General features: G+C 38.7%; 1 long non-coding RNA gene across 1 annotated transcript in view; it reads left to right on the forward strand.

Annotated features, from left to right (window-relative positions):
* Window positions 1-18235, forward strand: part of LOC147872660 (uncharacterized) — a 37810-nt gene extending 19575 nt beyond the window's left edge. The window contains exon 3 of the long non-coding RNA XR_015537086.1: window positions 18213-18235. This is a non-coding gene — a long non-coding RNA (uncharacterized LOC147872660). The remainder of the gene's footprint in view (window positions 1-18212) is intronic.
* The last annotated feature ends 18 nt before the right edge of the window (window positions 18236-18253 follow it).

The following is an 18253-nucleotide window of genomic DNA, read 5'->3' on the forward strand; positions in this document are numbered from 1 at the left end:
ACTCGTCCCAAGTCTTGAGAAGTTATTGTCCCAAGTCTTGTCTGCTTGTTTAGGGCTGTGCCTCACCTGTCTTAGCTGAATTCAAATTTTTTCGAAAATTCTTAGTTTTCTTCGCGTTTCGCGCCATTTGCAGTCGTTTTTAATTTTTTTAAAATTTCGAAAATTTTTGAAAATTCTCAAAGGGGTACCCCTTTGAGAAATTTCAATTTTTTCGAAAAATTTCAAAAAATCGAAAAACGTAGCAAATCGTCCAAAAAGCGCACAAAACTAAGAATTTTTGAAAAATTTCAACTTTTAATTTTTTTCCGAATATTCCGAAAATTTTTGGTTTTGTGCGCATTTCAGAAGGTTTGCAGCATTTTTTGATTTTTCGAAAAATTTGAAAATTTTTCCTTCTAAATTTTACCTGTCCCATCCTTATCAGGACTAGACTCCCAAGTCTTGAGAAGTCACTTGTCCCAAGTCTTGAGAAGTCCTTGTCCCTAAGTCTTGAGAAGTTCTTGTCCCAAGTCTTGAGAAGTCACTTGTCCCAAGTCTTGAGAAGTCACTTGTCCCAAGTCTTGAGAAGTTCTTGTCCCAAGTCTTGAGAAGTTCTTGTCCCAAGTCTTGAGAAGTCACTTGTCCCAAGTCTTGAGAAGTTCTTGTCCCAAGTCTTGAGAAGTTCTTGTCCCAAGTCTTGAGAAGTTCTTGTCCCAAGTCTTGAGAAGTCACTTGTCCCAAGTCTTGAGAAGTTCTTTTCCCAAGTCTTGAGAAGTCACTCGTCCCAAGTCTTGAGACGTTCTTGTCCCAAGTCTTGAGAAGTTCTTGTCCCAAGTCTTGACAAGTCACTCGTCCCAAGTCTTGAGAAGTTATTGTCCCAAGTCTTGTCTGCTTGTTTAGGGCTGTGCCTCACCTGTCTTAGCTGAATTCAAATTTTTTCGAAAATCCTTAGTTTACTTCGCGTTTCGCGCCATTTGCAGTCGTTTTTAATTTTTTTAAAATTTCGAAAAAATTTGAAAATTCTCAAAGGGGTACCCCTTTGAGAAATTTCAATTTTTTCGAAAAATTTCGAAAAGTCGAAAAACGTAGCAAATCGTCCAAAAAGCGCACAAAACTAAGAATTTTTGAAAAATTTCAACTTTTAATTTTTTTCCGAATATTCCGAAAATTTTTGGTTTTGTGCGCATTTCAGAAGGTTTGCAGCATTTTTTGATTTTTCGAAAAATTTGAAAATTTTTCCTTCTAAATTTTACCTGTCCCATCCTTATCAGGACTAGACTCCCAAGTCTTGAGAAGTCACTTGTCCCAAGTCTTGAGAAGTCCTTGTCCCTAAGTCTTGAGAAGTTCTTGTCCCAAGTCTTGAGAAGTCACTTGTCCCAAGTCTTGAGAAGTCACTTGTCCCAAGTCTTGAGAAGTTCTTGTCCCAAGTCTTGAGAAGTTCTTGTCCCAAGTCTTGAGAAGTCACTTGTCCCAAGTCTTGAGAAGTTCTTGTCCCAAGTCTTGAGAAGTTCTTGTCCCAAGTCTTGAGAAGTTCTTGTCCCAAGTCTTGAGAAGTCACTTGTCCCAAGTCTTGAGAAGTTCTTTTCCCAAGTCTTGAGAAGTCACTCGTCCCAAGTCTTGAGACGTTCTTGTCCCAAGTCTTGAGAAGTTCTTGTCCCAAGTCTTGACAAGTCACTCGTCCCAAGTCTTGAGAAGTTATTGTCCCAAGTCTTGTCTGCTTGTTTAGGGCTGTGCCTCACCTGTCTTAGCTGAATTCAAATTTTTTCGAAAATCCTTAGTTTACTTCGCGTTTCGCGCCATTTGCAGTCGTTTTTAATTTTTTTAAAATTTCGAAAAAATTTGAAAATTCTCAAAGGGGTACCCCTTTGAGAAATTTCAATTTTTTCGAAAAATTTCGAAAAGTCGAAAAACGTCGCAAATCGTCCAAAAAGCGCACAAAACTAAGAATTTTTGAAAATTTTCAACTTTTAATTTTTTTCCGAATTTTCCGAAAATTTTTGGTTTTGTGCGCATTTGAGAAGGTTTGTAGCGTTTTTTTATTTTTCCAAAAATTTGAAAATTTCTCGTTCTAAATTTGACCTGTCCCATCTTTATCAGGACTAGACTCCCAATTCTTGAGAAGTCACTTGTCCCAAGTCTTGAGAAGTCCTTGTCCCAAGTCTTGAGAAGTTCTTGTCCCAAGTCTTGAGAAGTTCTTGTCCCAAGTCTTGAGAAGTCACTTGTCCCAAGTCTTGAGAAGTTCTTGTCCCAAGTCTTGAGAAGTTCTTGTCCCAAGTCTTGAGAAGTCACTTGTCCCAAGTCTTGAGAAGTCACTTGTCCCAAGTCTTGAGAAGTTCTTGTCCCAAGTCTTGAGAAGTTCTTGTCCCAAGTCTTGAGAAGTCACTTGTCCCAAGTCTTGAGAAGTTCTTGTCCCAAGTCTTGAGAAGTTCTTGTCCCAAGTCTTGAGAAGTCACTTGTCCCAAGTCTTGAGAAGTTCTTGTCCCAAGTCTTGAGAAGTTCTTGTCCCAAGTCTTGAGAAGTTGTTGTCCCAAGTCTTGAGAAGTTCTTGTCCCAAGTCTTGAGAAGTTCTTGTCCGAAGTCTTGACAAGTCACTCGTCCCAAGTCTTGAGAAGTTATTGTCCCAAGTCTTGTCTGCTTGTTTAGGGCTGTGCCTCACCTGTCTTAATTGAATTCAATTTTTTTCGAAAATTCTTAGTTTTTTTCGCGTTTCGCGCCATTTGCAGTCGTTTTTAATTTTTTTAAAATTTTGAAAATTTTTGAAAATTCTCAAAGGGGTACCCCTTTGAGAAATTTCAATTTTTTCGAAAAATTTCAAAAAATCGAAAAACGTAGCAAATCGTCCAAAAAGCGCACAAAACTAAGAATTTTTGAAAAATTTCAACTTTTAATTTTTTTCCGAATATTCCGAAAATTTTTGGTTTTGTGCGCATTTCAGAAGGTTTGCAGCATTTTTTGATTTTTCGAAAAATTTGAAAATTTTTCCTTCTAAATTTTACCTGTCCCATCCTTATCAGGACTAGACTCCCAAGTCTTGAGAAGTCACTTGTCCCAAGTCTTGAGAAGTCCTTGTCCCTAAGTCTTGAGAAGTTCTTGTCCCAAGTCTTGAGAAGTCACTTGTCCCAAGTCTTGAGAAGTCACTTGTCCCAAGTCTTGAGAAGTTCTTGTCCCAAGTCTTGAGAAGTTCTTGTCCCAAGTCTTGAGAAGTTCTTGTCCCAAGTCTTGAGAAGTCACTTGTCCCAAGTCTTGAGAAGTTCTTGTCCCAAGTCTTGAGAAGTTCTTGTCCCAAGTCTTGAGAAGTTCTTGTCCCAAGTCTTGAGAAGTCACTTGTCCCAAGTCTTGAGAAGTTCTTTTCCCAAGTCTTGAGAAGTCACTCGTCCCAAGTCTTGAGACGTTCTTGTCCCAAGTCTTGAGAAGTTCTTGTCCCAAGTCTTGACAAGTCACTCGTCCCAAGTCTTGAGAAGTTATTGTCCCAAGTCTTGTCTGCTTGTTTAGGGCTGTGCCTCACCTGTCTTAGCTGAATTCAAATTTTTTCGAAAATCCTTAGTTTACTTCGCGTTTCGCGCCATTTGCAGTCGTTTTTAATTTTTTTAAAATTTCGAAAAAATTTGAAAATTCTCAAAGGGGTACCCCTTTGAGAAATTTCAATTTTTTCGAAAAATTTCGAAAAGTCGAAAAACGTAGCAAATCGTCCAAAAAGCGCACAAAACTAAGAATTTTTGAAAAATTTCAACTTTTAATTTTTTTCCGAATATTCCGAAAATTTTTGGTTTTGTGCGCATTTCAGAAGGTTTGCAGCATTTTTTGATTTTTCGAAAAATTTGAAAATTTTTCCTTCTAAATTTTACCTGTCCCATCCTTATCAGGACTAGACTCCCAAGTCTTGAGAAGTCACTTGTCCCAAGTCTTGAGAAGTCCTTGTCCCAAGTCTTGAGAAGTTCTTGTCCCAAGTCTTGAGAAGTCACTTGTCCCAAGTCTTGAGAAGTCACTTGTCCCAAGTCTTGAGAAGTTCTTGTCCCAAGTCTTGAGAAGTTCTTGTCCCTAGTCTTGAGAAGTCACTTGTCCCAAGTCTTGAGAAGTCCTTGTCCCAAGTCTTGAGAAGTTCTTGTCCCAAGTCTTGAGAAGTCACTTGTCCCAAGTCTTGAGAAGTCACTCGTCCCAAGTCTTGAGAAGTTCTTGTCCCAAGTCTTGAGAAGTTCTTGTCCCAAGTCTTGAGAAGTTCTTGTCCCAAGTCTTGAGAAGTCACTTGTCCCAAGTCTTGAGAAGTTCTTTTCCCAAGTCTTGAGAAGTCACTCGTCCCAAGTCTTGAGACGTTCTTGTCCCAAGTCTTGAGAAGTTCTTGTCCCAAGTCTTGACAAGTCACTCGTCCCAAGTCTTGAGAAGTTATTGTCCCAAGTATTGTCTGCTTGTTTAGGGCTGTGCCTCACCTGTCTTAGCTGAATTCAAATTTTTTAGAAAATTCTTAGTTTTCTTCGCGTTTCGCGCCATTTGCAGTCGTTTTTAATTTTTTCAAAATTTCGAAAATTTTTGAAAATTCTCAAAGGGGTACCCCTTTGAGAAATTTCAATTTTTTCGAAAAATTTCAAAAAATCGAAAAACGTAGCAAATCGTCCAAAAAGCGCACAAAACTAAGAATTTTTGAAAAATTTCAACTTTTAATTTTTTTCCGAATATTCCGAAAATTTTTGGTTTTGTGCGCATTTCAGAAGGTTTGCAGCGTTATTTGATTTTTCGAAAAATTTGAAAATTTTTCCTTCTAAATTTGACCTGTCCCATCCTTATCAGGACTAGACTCCCAAGTCTTGAGAAGTCACTTGTCCCAAGTCTTGAGAAGTCCTTGTCCCAAGTCTTGAGAAGTTCTTGTCCCAAGTCTTGAGAAGTCACTTGTCCCAGGTCTTGAGAAGTCACTCGTTCCAAGTTTTGAGAAGTTCTTGTCCCAAGTCTTGAGAAGTTCTTGTCCCAAGTCTTGAGAAGTCACTTGTCCCAAGTCTTGAGAAGTTCTTGTCCCAAGTCTTGAGAAGTTCTTGTCCCAAGTCTTGAGAAGTCACTTGTCCCAAGTCTTGAGAAGTCACTTGTCCCAAGTCTTGAGAAGTTCTTGTCCCAAGTCTTGAGAAGTTCTTGTCCCAAGTCTTGAGAAGTCACTTGTCCCAAGTCTTGTAAGTTCTTGTCCCAAGTCTTGAGAAGTTCTTGTCCCAAGTCTTGAGAAGTCACTTGTCCCAAGTCTTGAGAAGTTCTTGTCCCAAGTCTTGAGAAGTTCTTGTCCCAAGTCTTGAGAAGTTGTTGTCCCAAGTCTTGAGAAGTTCTTGTCCCAAGTCTTGAGAAGTTCTTGTCCCAAGTCTTGACAAGTCACTCGTCCCAAGTCTTGAGAAGTTATTGTCCCAAGTCTTGTCTGCTTGTTTAGGGCTGTGCCTCACCTGTCTTAATTGAATTCAATTTTTTTCGAAAATTCTTAGTTTTCTTCGCGTTTCGCGCCATTTGCAGTCGTTTTTAATTTTTTCAAAATTTCGAAAATTTTTGAAAATTCTCAAAGGGGTACCCCTTTGAGAAATTTCAATTTTTTCGAAAAATTTCAAAAAATCGAAAAACGTAGCAAATCGTCCAAAAAGCGCACAAAACTAAGAATTTTTGAAAAATTTCAACTTTTAATTTTTTTCCGAATATTCCGAAAATTTTTGGTTTTGTGCGCATTTCAGAAGGTTTGCAGCGTTTTTTGATTTTTCGAAAAATTTGAAAATTTTTCCTTCTAAATTTGACCTGTCCCATCCTTATCAGGACTAGACTCCCAAGTCTTGAGAAGTCACTTGTCCCAAGTCTTGAGAAGTCCTTGTCCCAAGTCTTGAGAAGTTCTTGTCCCAAGTCTTGAGAAGTCACTTGTCCCAGGTCTTGAGAAGTCACTCGTTCCAAGTTTTGAGAAGTTCTTGTCCCAAGTCTTGAGAAGTTCTTGTCCCAAGTCTTGAGAAGTCACTTGTCCCAAGTCTTGAGAAGTTCTTGTCCCAAGTCTTGAGAAGTCACTTGTCCCAAGTCTTGAGAAGTTCTTTTCCCAAGTCTTGAGAAGTTCTTGTCCCAAGTCTTGAGAAGTTCTTGTCCCAAGTCTTGAGAAGTCACTTGTCCTAAGTCTTGACAAGTCACTCGTCCCAAGTCTTGAGAAGTTATTGTCCCAAGTCTTGTCTGCTTGTTTAGGGCTGTGCCTCACCTGTCTTAGCTGAATTCAAATTTTTTCGAAAATTCTTAGTTTTCTTCGCGTTTCGCGCCATTTGCAGTCGTTTTTAATTTTTTTAAAATTTCGAAAATTTTTGAAAATTCTCAAAGGGGTACCCCTTTGAGAAATTTCAATTTTTTCGAAAAATTTCAAAAAATCGAAAAACGTAGCAAATCGTCCAAAAAGCGCACAAAACTAAGAATTTTTGAAAAATTTCAACTTTTAATTTTTTTCCGAATATTCCGAAAATTTTTGGTTTTGTGCGCATTTCAGAAGGTTTGCAGCATTTTTTGATTTTTCGAAAAATTTGAAAATTTTTCCTTCTAAATTTTACCTGTCCCATCCTTATCAGGACTAGACTCCCAAGTCTTGAGAAGTCACTTGTCCCAAGTCTTGAGAAGTCCTTGTCCCTAAGTCTTGAGAAGTTCTTGTCCCAAGTCTTGAGAAGTCACTTGTCCCAAGTCTTGAGAAGTCACTTGTCCCAAGTCTTGAGAAGTTCTTGTCCCAAGTCTTGAGAAGTTCTTGTCCCAAGTCTTGAGAAGTCACTTGTCCCAAGTCTTGAGAAGTTCTTGTCCCAAGTCTTGAGAAGTTCTTGTCCCAAGTCTTGAGAAGTTCTTGTCCCAAGTCTTGAGAAGTCACTTGTCCCAAGTCTTGAGAAGTTCTTTTCCCAAGTCTTGAGAAGTCACTCGTCCCAAGTCTTGAGACGTTCTTGTCCCAAGTCTTGAGAAGTTCTTGTCCCAAGTCTTGACAAGTCACTCGTCCCAAGTCTTGAGAAGTTATTGTCCCAAGTCTTGTCTGCTTGTTTAGGGCTGTGCCTCACCTGTCTTAGCTGAATTCAAATTTTTTCGAAAATCCTTAGTTTACTTCGCGTTTCGCGCCATTTGCAGTCGTTTTTAATTTTTTTAAAATTTCGAAAAAATTTGAAAATTCTCAAAGGGGTACCCCTTTGAGAAATTTCAATTTTTTCGAAAAATTTCGAAAAGTCGAAAAACGTAGCAAATCGTCCAAAAAGCGCACAAAACTAAGAATTTTTGAAAAATTTCAACTTTTAATTTTTTTCCGAATATTCCGAAAATTTTTGGTTTTGTGCGCATTTCAGAAGGTTTGCAGCATTTTTTGATTTTTCGAAAAATTTGAAAATTTTTCCTTCTAAATTTTACCTGTCCCATCCTTATCAGGACTAGACTCCCAAGTCTTGAGAAGTCACTTGTCCCAAGTCTTGAGAAGTCCTTGTCCCTAAGTCTTGAGAAGTTCTTGTCCCAAGTCTTGAGAAGTCACTTGTCCCAAGTCTTGAGAAGTCACTTGTCCCAAGTCTTGAGAAGTTCTTGTCCCAAGTCTTGAGAAGTTCTTGTCCCAAGTCTTGAGAAGTCACTTGTCCCAAGTCTTGAGAAGTTCTTGTCCCAAGTCTTGAGAAGTTCTTGTCCCAAGTCTTGAGAAGTTCTTGTCCCAAGTCTTGAGAAGTCACTTGTCCCAAGTCTTGAGAAGTTCTTTTCCCAAGTCTTGAGAAGTCACTCGTCCCAAGTCTTGAGACGTTCTTGTCCCAAGTCTTGAGAAGTTCTTGTCCCAAGTCTTGACAAGTCACTCGTCCCAAGTCTTGAGAAGTTATTGTCCCAAGTCTTGTCTGCTTGTTTAGGGCTGTGCCTCACCTGTCTTAGCTGAATTCAAATTTTTTCGAAAATCCTTAGTTTACTTCGCGTTTCGCGCCATTTGCAGTCGTTTTTAATTTTTTTAAAATTTCGAAAAAATTTGAAAATTCTCAAAGGGGTACCCCTTTGAGAAATTTCAATTTTTTCGAAAAATTTCGAAAAGTCGAAAAACGTCGCAAATCGTCCAAAAAGCGCACAAAACTAAGAATTTTTGAAAATTTTCAACTTTTAATTTTTTTCCGAATTTTCCGAAAATTTTTGGTTTTGTGCGCATTTGAGAAGGTTTGTAGCGTTTTTTTATTTTTCCAAAAATTTGAAAATTTCTCGTTCTAAATTTGACCTGTCCCATCTTTATCAGGACTAGACTCCCAATTCTTGAGAAGTCACTTGTCCCAAGTCTTGAGAAGTCCTTGTCCCAAGTCTTGAGAAGTTCTTGTCCCAAGTCTTGAGAAGTTCTTGTCCCAAGTCTTGAGAAGTCACTTGTCCCAAGTCTTGAGAAGTTCTTGTCCCAAGTCTTGAGAAGTTCTTGTCCCAAGTCTTGAGAAGTCACTTGTCCCAAGTCTTGAGAAGTCACTTGTCCCAAGTCTTGAGAAGTTCTTGTCCCAAGTCTTGAGAAGTTCTTGTCCCAAGTCTTGAGAAGTCACTTGTCCCAAGTCTTGAGAAGTTCTTGTCCCAAGTCTTGAGAAGTTCTTGTCCCAAGTCTTGAGAAGTCACTTGTCCCAAGTCTTGAGAAGTTCTTGTCCCAAGTCTTGAGAAGTTCTTGTCCCAAGTCTTGAGAAGTTGTTGTCCCAAGTCTTGAGAAGTTCTTGTCCCAAGTCTTGAGAAGTTCTTGTCCGAAGTCTTGACAAGTCACTCGTCCCAAGTCTTGAGAAGTTATTGTCCCAAGTCTTGTCTGCTTGTTTAGGGCTGTGCCTCACCTGTCTTAATTGAATTCAATTTTTTTCGAAAATTCTTAGTTTTTTTCGCGTTTCGCGCCATTTGCAGTCGTTTTTAATTTTTTTAAAATTTTGAAAATTTTTGAAAATTCTCAAAGGGGTACCCCTTTGAGAAATTTCAATTTTTTCGAAAAATTTCAAAAAATCGAAAAACGTAGCAAATCGTCCAAAAAGCGCACAAAACTAAGAATTTTTGAAAAATTTCAACTTTTAATTTTTTTCCGAATATTCCGAAAATTTTTGGTTTTGTGCGCATTTCAGAAGGTTTGCAGCGTTATTTGATTTTTCGAAAAATTTGAAAATTTTTCCTTCTAAATTTGACCTGTCCCATCCTTATCAGGACTAGACTCCCAAGTCTTGAGAAGTCACTTGTCCCAAGTCTTGAGAAGTCCTTGTCCCAAGTCTTGAGAAGTTCTTGTCCCAAGTCTTGAGAAGTCACTTGTCCCAGGTCTTGAGAAGTCACTCGTTCCAAGTTTTGAGAAGTTCTTGTCCCAAGTCTTGAGAAGTTCTTGTCCCAAGTCTTGAGAAGTCACTTGTCCCAAGTCTTGAGAAGTTCTTGTCCCAAGTCTTGAGAAGTTCTTGTCCCAAGTCTTGAGAAGTCACTTGTCCCAAGTCTTGAGAAGTCACTTGTCCCAAGTCTTGAGAAGTTCTTGTCCCAAGTCTTGAGAAGTTCTTGTCCCAAGTCTTGAGAAGTCACTTGTCCCAAGTCTTGTAAGTTCTTGTCCCAAGTCTTGAGAAGTTCTTGTCCCAAGTCTTGAGAAGTCACTTGTCCCAAGTCTTGAGAAGTTCTTGTCCCAAGTCTTGAGAAGTTCTTGTCCCAAGTCTTGAGAAGTTGTTGTCCCAAGTCTTGAGAAGTTCTTGTCCCAAGTCTTGAGAAGTTCTTGTCCCAAGTCTTGACAAGTCACTCGTCCCAAGTCTTGAGAAGTTATTGTCCCAAGTCTTGTCTGCTTGTTTAGGGCTGTGCCTCACCTGTCTTAATTGAATTCAATTTTTTTCGAAAATTCTTAGTTTTCTTCGCGTTTCGCGCCATTTGCAGTCGTTTTTAATTTTTTCAAAATTTCGAAAATTTTTGAAAATTCTCAAAGGGGTACCCCTTTGAGAAATTTCAATTTTTTCGAAAAATTTCAAAAAATCGAAAAACGTAGCAAATCGTCCAAAAAGCGCACAAAACTAAGAATTTTTGAAAAATTTCAACTTTTAATTTTTTTCCGAATATTCCGAAAATTTTTGGTTTTGTGCGCATTTCAGAAGGTTTGCAGCGTTTTTTGATTTTTCGAAAAATTTGAAAATTTTTCCTTCTAAATTTGACCTGTCCCATCCTTATCAGGACTAGACTCCCAAGTCTTGAGAAGTCACTTGTCCCAAGTCTTGAGAAGTCCTTGTCCCAAGTCTTGAGAAGTTCTTGTCCCAAGTCTTGAGAAGTCACTTGTCCCAGGTCTTGAGAAGTCACTCGTTCCAAGTTTTGAGAAGTTCTTGTCCCAAGTCTTGAGAAGTTCTTGTCCCAAGTCTTGAGAAGTCACTTGTCCCAAGTCTTGAGAAGTTCTTGTCCCAAGTCTTGAGAAGTCACTTGTCCCAAGTCTTGAGAAGTTCTTTTCCCAAGTCTTGAGAAGTTCTTGTCCCAAGTCTTGAGAAGTTCTTGTCCCAAGTCTTGAGAAGTCACTTGTCCTAAGTCTTGACAAGTCACTCGTCCCAAGTCTTGAGAAGTTATTGTCCCAAGTCTTGTCTGCTTGTTTAGGGCTGTGCCTCACCTGTCTTAGCTGAATTCAAATTTTTTCGAAAATTCTTAGTTTTCTTCGCGTTTCGCGCCATTTGCAGTCGTTTTTAATTTTTTTAAAATTTCGAAAATTTTTGAAAATTCTCAAAGGGGTACCCCTTTGAGAAATTTCAATTTTTTCGAAAAATTTCAAAAAATCGAAAAACGTAGCAAATCGTCCAAAAAGCGCACAAAACTAAGAATTTTTGAAAAATTTCAACTTTTAATTTTTTTCCGAATATTCCGAAAATTTTTGGTTTTGTGCGCATTTCAGAAGGTTTGCAGCATTTTTTGATTTTTCGAAAAATTTGAAAATTTTTCCTTCTAAATTTTACCTGTCCCATCCTTATCAGGACTAGACTCCCAAGTCTTGAGAAGTCACTTGTCCCAAGTCTTGAGAAGTCCTTGTCCCTAAGTCTTGAGAAGTTCTTGTCCCAAGTCTTGAGAAGTCACTTGTCCCAAGTCTTGAGAAGTCACTTGTCCCAAGTCTTGAGAAGTTCTTGTCCCAAGTCTTGAGAAGTTCTTGTCCCAAGTCTTGAGAAGTCACTTGTCCCAAGTCTTGAGAAGTTCTTGTCCCAAGTCTTGAGAAGTTCTTGTCCCAAGTCTTGAGAAGTTCTTGTCCCAAGTCTTGAGAAGTCACTTGTCCCAAGTCTTGAGAAGTTCTTTTCCCAAGTCTTGAGAAGTCACTCGTCCCAAGTCTTGAGACGTTCTTGTCCCAAGTCTTGAGAAGTTCTTGTCCCAAGTCTTGACAAGTCACTCGTCCCAAGTCTTGAGAAGTTATTGTCCCAAGTCTTGTCTGCTTGTTTAGGGCTGTGCCTCACCTGTCTTAGCTGAATTCAAATTTTTTCGAAAATCCTTAGTTTACTTCGCGTTTCGCGCCATTTGCAGTCGTTTTTAATTTTTTTAAAATTTCGAAAAAATTTGAAAATTCTCAAAGGGGTACCCCTTTGAGAAATTTCAATTTTTTCGAAAAATTTCGAAAAATCGAAAAACGTCGCAAATCGTCCAAAAAGCGCACAAAACTAAGAATTTTTGAAAATTTTCAACTTTTAATTTTTTTCCGAATTTTCCGAAAATTTTTGGTTTTGTGCGCATTTGAGAAGGTTTGTAGCGTTTTTTTATTTTTCCAAAAATTTGAAAATTTCTCGTTCTAAATTTGACCTGTCCCATCTTTATCAGGACTAGACTCCCAAGTCTTGAGAAGTCACTTGTCCCAAGTGTTGAGAAGTCCTTGTCCCAAGTCTTGAGAAGTTCTTGTCCCAAGTCTTGAGAAGTCACTTGTCCCAAGTCTTGAGAAGTCACTTGTCCCAAGTCTTGAGAAGTTCTTGTCCCAAGTCTTGAGAAGTTCTTGTCCCTAGTCTTGAGAAGTCACTTGTCCCAAGTCTTGAGAAGTCCTTGTCCCAAGTCTTGAGAAGTTCTTGTCCCAAGTCTTGAGAAGTCACTTGTCCCAAGTCTTGAGAAGTCACTCGTCCCAAGTCTTGAGAAGTTCTTGTCCCAAGTCTTGAGAAGTTCTTGTCCCAAGTCTTGAGAAGTTCTTGTCCCAAGTCTTGAGAAGTCACTTGTCCCAAGTCTTGAGAAGTTCTTTTCCCAAGTCTTGAGAAGTTCTTGTCCCAAGTCTTGAGAAGTTCTTGTCCCAAGTCTTGAGAAGTCACTTGTCCTAAGTCTTGACAAGTCACTCGTCCCAAGTCTTGAGAAGTTATTGTCCCAAGTCTTGTCTGCTTGTTTAGGGCTGTGCCTCACCTGTCTTAGCTGAATTCAAATTTTTTCGAAAATTCTTAGTTTTCTTCGCGTTTCGCGCCATTTGCAGTCGTTTTTAATTTTTTTAAAATTTCGAAAATTTTTGAAAATTCTCAAAGGGGTACCCCTTTGAGAAATTTCAATTTTTTCGAAAAATTTCAAAAAATCGAAAAACGTAGCAAATCGTCCAAAAAGCGCACAAAACTAAGAATTTTTGAAAAATTTCAACTTTTAATTTTTTTCCGAATATTCCGAAAATTTTTGGTTTTGTGCGCATTTCAGAAGGTTTGCAGCATTTTTTGATTTTTCGAAAAATTTGAAAATTTTTCCTTCTAAATTTTACCTGTCCCATCCTTATCAGGACTAGACTCCCAAGTCTTGAGAAGTCACTTGTCCCAAGTCTTGAGAAGTCCTTGTCCCTAAGTCTTGAGAAGTTCTTGTCCCAAGTCTTGAGAAGTCACTTGTCCCAAGTCTTGAGAAGTCACTTGTCCCAAGTCTTGAGAAGTTCTTGTCCCAAGTCTTGAGAAGTTCTTGTCCCAAGTCTTGAGAAGTCACTTGTCCCAAGTCTTGAGAAGTTCTTGTCCCAAGTCTTGAGAAGTTCTTGTCCCAAGTCTTGAGAAGTCACTTGTCCCAAGTCTTGAGAAGTTCTTTTCCCAAGTCTTGAGAAGTCACTCGTCCCAAGTCTTGAGACGTTCTTGTCCCAAGTCTTGAGAAGTTCTTGTCCCAAGTCTTGACAAGTCACTCGTCCCAAGTCTTGAGAAGTTATTGTCCCAAGTCTTGTCTGCTTGTTTAGGGCTGTGCCTCACCTGTCTTAGCTGAATTCAAATTTTTTCGAAAATCCTTAGTTTACTTCGCGTTTCGCGCCATTTGCAGTCGTTTTTAATTTTTTTAAAATTTCGAAAAAATTTGAAAATTCTCAAAGGGGTACCCCTTTGAGAAATTTCAATTTTTTCGAAAAATTTCGAAAAGTCGAAAAACGTAGCAAATCGTCCAAAAAGCGCACAAAACTAAGAATTTTTGAAAAATTTCAACTTTTAATTTTTTTCCGAATATTCCGAAAATTTTTGGTTTTGTGCGCATTTCAGAAGGTTTGCAGCATTTTTTGATTTTTCGAAAAATTTGAAAATTTTTCCTTCTAAATTTTACCTGTCCCATCCTTATCAGGACTAGACTCCCAAGTCTTGAGAAGTCACTTGTCCCAAGTCTTGAGAAGTCCTTGTCCCAAGTCTTGAGAAGTTCTTGTCCCAAGTCTTGAGAAGTCACTTGTCCCAAGTCTTGAGAAGTCACTTGTCCCAAGTCTTGAGAAGTTCTTGTCCCAAGTCTTGAGAAGTTCTTGTCCCTAGTCTTGAGAAGTCACTTGTCCCAAGTCTTGAGAAGTCCTTGTCCCAAGTCTTGAGAAGTTCTTGTCCCAAGTCTTGAGAAGTCACTTGTCCCAAGTCTTGAGAAGTCACTCGTCCCAAGTCTTGAGAAGTTCTTGTCCCAAGTCTTGAGAAGTTCTTGTCCCAAGTCTTGAGAAGTTCTTGTCCCAAGTCTTGAGAAGTCACTTGTCCCAAGTCTTGAGAAGTTCTTTTCCCAAGTCTTGAGAAGTCACTCGTCCCAAGTCTTGAGACGTTCTTGTCCCAAGTCTTGAGAAGTTCTTGTCCCAAGTCTTGACAAGTCACTCGTCCCAAGTCTTGAGAAGTTATTGTCCCAAGTATTGTCTGCTTGTTTAGGGCTGTGCCTCACCTGTCTTAGCTGAATTCAAATTTTTTAGAAAATTCTTAGTTTTCTTCGCGTTTCGCGCCATTTGCAGTCGTTTTTAATTTTTTCAAAATTTCGAAAATTTTTGAAAATTCTCAAAGGGGTACCCCTTTGAGAAATTTCAATTTTTTCGAAAAATTTCAAAAAATCGAAAAACGTAGCAAATCGTCCAAAAAGCGCACAAAACTAAGAATTTTTGAAAAATTTCAACTTTTAATTTTTTTCCGAATATTCCGAAAATTTTTGGTTTTGTGCGCATTTCAGAAGGTTTGCAGCGTTATTTGATTTTTCGAAAAATTTGAAAATTTTTCCTTCTAAATTTGACCTGTCCCATCCTTATCAGGACTAGACTCCCAAGTCTTGAGAAGTCACTTGTCCCAAGTCTTGAGAAGTCCTTGTCCCAAGTCTTGAGAAGTTCTTGTCCCAAGTCTTGAGAAGTCACTTGTCCCAGGTCTTGAGAAGTCACTCGTTCCAAGTTTTGAGAAGTTCTTGTCCCAAGTCTTGAGAAGTTCTTGTCCCAAGTCTTGAGAAGTCACTTGTCCCAAGTCTTGAGAAGTTCTTGTCCCAAGTCTTGAGAAGTTCTTGTCCCAAGTCTTGAGAAGTCACTTGTCCCAAGTCTTGAGAAGTCACTTGTCCAAGTCTTGAGAAGTTCTTGTCCCAAGTCTTGAGAAGTTCTTGTCCCAAGTCTTGAGAAGTCACTTGTCCCAAGTCTTGTAAGTTCTTGTCCCAAGTCTTGAGAAGTTCTTGTCCAAGTCTTGAGAAGTCACTTGTCCCAAGTCTTGAGAAGTTCTTGTCCCAAGTCTTGAGAAGTTCTTGTCCCAAGTCTTGAGAAGTTGTTGTCCCAAGTCTTGAGAAGTTCTTGTCCCAAGTCTTGAGAAGTTCTTGTCCCAAGTCTTGACAAGTCACTCGTCCCAAGTCTTGAGAAGTTATTGTCCCAAGTCTTGTCTGCTTGTTTAGGGCTGTGCCTCACCTGTCTTAATTGAATTCAATTTTTTTCGAAAATTCTTAGTTTTCTTCGCGTTTCGCGCCATTTGCAGTCGTTTTTATTTTTTTCAAAATTTCGAAAATTTTTGAAAATTCTCAAAGGGGTACCCCTTGAGAAATTTCAATTTTTTCGAAAAATTTCAAAAAATCGAAAAACGTAGCAATTCGTCCAAAAAGCGCACAAAACTAAGAATTTTTGAAAATTTCAACTTTTATTTTTTTCCGAATATTCCGAAAATTTTTGGTTTTGTGCGCATTTCAGAAGGTTTGCAGCGTTTTTTGATTTTCGAAAATTTGAAAATTTTTCCTTCTAAATTTGACCTGTCCCATCCTTATCAGGACTAGACTCCCAAGTCTTGAGAAGTCACTTGTCCCAAGTCTTGAGAAGTCCTTGTCCCAAGTCTTGAGAAGTTCTTGTCCCAAGTCTTGAGAAGTCACTTGTCCCAGGTCTTGAGAAGTCACTCGTTCCAAGTTTTGAGAAGTTCTTGTCCCAAGTCTTGAGAAGTTCTTGTCCCAAGTCTTGAGAAGTCACTTGTCCCAAGTCTTGAGAAGTTCTTGTCCCAAGTCTTGAGAAGTCACTTGTCCCAAGTCTTGAGAAGTTCTTTTCCCAAGTCTTGAGAAGTTCTTGTCCCAAGTCTTGAGAAGTTCTTGTCCCAAGTCTTGAGAAGTCACTTGTCCTAAGTCTTGACAAGTCACTCGTCCCAAGTCTTGAGAAGTTATTGTCCCAAGTCTTGTCTGCTTGTTTAGGGCTGTGCCTCACCTGTCTTAGCTGAATTCAAATTTTTTCGAAAATTCTTAGTTTTCTTCGCGTTTCGCGCCATTTGCAGTCGTTTTTAATTTTTTAAAATTTCGAAAATTTTTGAAAATTCTCAAAGGGGTACCCCTTTGAGAAATTTCAATTTTTCGAAAAAATTTCAAAAAATCGAAAAACGTAGCAAATCGTCCAAAAAGCGCACAAAACTAAGAATTTTTGAAAAATTTCAACTTTTAATTTTTTTCCGAATATTCCGAAAATTTTTGGTTTTGTGCGCATTTCAGAAGGTTTGCAGCATTTTTGATTTTTCGAAAAATTTGAAATTTTTCCTTCTAAATTTTACCTGTCCCATCCTTATCAGGACTAGACTCCCAAGTCTGAGAAGTCACTTGTCCCAAGTCTTGAGAAGTCCTTGTCCCTAAGTCTTGAGAAGTTCTTGTCCCAAGTCTTGAGAAGTCACTTGTCCCAAGTCTTGAGAAGTCACTTGTCCAAGTCTTGAGAAGTTCTTGTCCCAAGTCTTGAGAAGTTCTTGTCCCAAGTCTTGAGAAGTCACTTGTCCCAAGTCTTGAGAAGTTCTTGTCCCAAGTCTTGAGAAGTTCTTGTCCCAAGTCTTGAGAAGTTCTTGTCCCAAGTCTTGAGAAGTCACTTGTCCCAAGTCTTGAGAAGTTCTTTTCCCAAGTCTTGAGAAGTCACTCGTCCCAAGTCTTGAGACGTTCTTGTCCCAAGTCTTGAGAAGTTCTTGTCCCAAGTCTTGACAAGTCACTCGTCCAAGTCTTGAGAAGTTATTGTCCCAAGTCTTGTCTGCTTGTTTAGGGCTGTGCCTCACCTGTCTTAGCTGAATTCAAATTTTTTCGAAAATCCTTAGTTTACTTCGCGTTTCGCGCCATTTGCAGTCGTTTTTAATTTTTTTAAAATTTCGAAAAAATTTGAAAATTCTCAAAGGGGTACCCCTTTGAGAAATTTCAATTTTTTCGAAAAATTTCGAAAAGTCGAAAAACGTCGCAAATCGTCCAAAAAGCGCACAAAACTAAGAATTTTTGAAAATTTTCAACTTTTAATTTTTTTCCGAATTTTCCGAAAATTTTTGGTTTTGTGCGCATTTGAGAAGGTTTGTAGCGTTTTTTATTTTTCCAAAAATTTGAAAATTCTCGTTCTAAATTTGACCTGTCCCATCTTTATCAGGACTAGACTCCCAATTCTTGAGAAGTCACTTGTCCCAAGTCTTGAGAATTCCTGTCCCAAGTCTTGAGAAGTTCTTGTCCAAGTCTTGAGAAGTTCTTGTCCCAAGTCTTGAGAAGTCACTTGTCCCAAGTCTTGAGAAGTTCTTGTCCCAAGTCTTGAGAAGTTCTTGTCCCAAGTCTTGAGAAGTCACTTGTCCCAAGTCTTGAGAAGTCACTTGTCCCAAGTCTTGAGAAGTTCTTGTCCCAAGTCTTGAGAAGTTCTTGTCCCAAGTCTTGAGAAGTCACTTGTCCCAAGTCTTGAGAAGTTCTTGTCCCAAGTCTTGAGAAGTTCTTGTCCCAAGTCTTGAGAAGTCACTTGTCCCAAGTCTTGAGAAGTTCTTGTCCCAAGTCTTGAGAAGTTCTTGTCCCAAGTCTTGAGAAGTTGTTGTCCCAAGTCTTGAGAAGTTCTTGTCCCAAGTCTTGAGAAGTTCTTGTCCGAAGTCTTGACAAGTCACTCGTCCCAAGTCTTGAGAAGTTATTGTCCCAAGTCTTGTCTGCTTGTTTAGGGCTGTGCCTCACCTGTCTTAATTGAATTCAATTTTTTTCGAAAATTCTTAGTTTTTTTCGCGTTTCGCGCCATTTGCAGTCGTTTTTAATTTTTTTAAAATTTTGAAAATTTTTGAAAATTCTCAAAGGGGTACCCCTTTGAGAAATTTCAATTTTTTCGAAAAATTTCAAAAATCGAAAAACGTAGCAAATCGTCCAAAAAGCGCACAAAACTAAGAATTTTGAAAAATTTCAACTTTTAATTTTTTCCCGAATATTCCGAAAATTTTTGGTTTTGTGCGCATTTCAGTAGGTTTGCAGCGTTTTTTGATTTTTCGAAAAATTTGAAAATTTTTCCTTCTAAATTTGACCTGTCCCATCCTTATCAGGACTAGACTCCCAAGTCTTGAGAAGTCACTTGTCCCAAGTCTTGAGAAGTCCTTGTCCCAAGTCTTGAGAAGTTCTTGTCCCAAGTCTTGAGAAGTCACTTGTCCCAGGTCTTGAGAAGTCACTCGTTCCAAGTTTTGAGAAGTCACTCGTCCCAAGTCTTGAGAAGTTCTTGTCCCAAGTCTTGAGAAGTTCTTGTCCCAAGTCTTGAGAAGTCCCTTGTCCCAAGTCTTGAGAATTCCCTTGTCCCAAGTCTTGAGAAGTCACTGTCCCAAGTCTTGAGAAGTCACTTGTCCCAAGTCTTGAGAAGTCCTACGCAGAATATATTTATTTTGTTTTCAGTTAATTTTATTTGCTTTGATTGAAATTAATGTTTGTTTTTTGATTTTGTTCAGGTGATGATACTTTTTTCCAGTCCGAGATTAAGAAGATGAAA

Source organism: Zootermopsis nevadensis, unplaced genomic scaffold (genome assembly GCF_977971745.1).
Source record: "Zootermopsis nevadensis isolate Lab colony 2312 unplaced genomic scaffold, Znev_1.0 Znev_ptg000025l, whole genome shotgun sequence".
NCBI lineage: Eukaryota > Metazoa > Arthropoda > Insecta > Blattodea > Termopsidae > Zootermopsis > Zootermopsis nevadensis.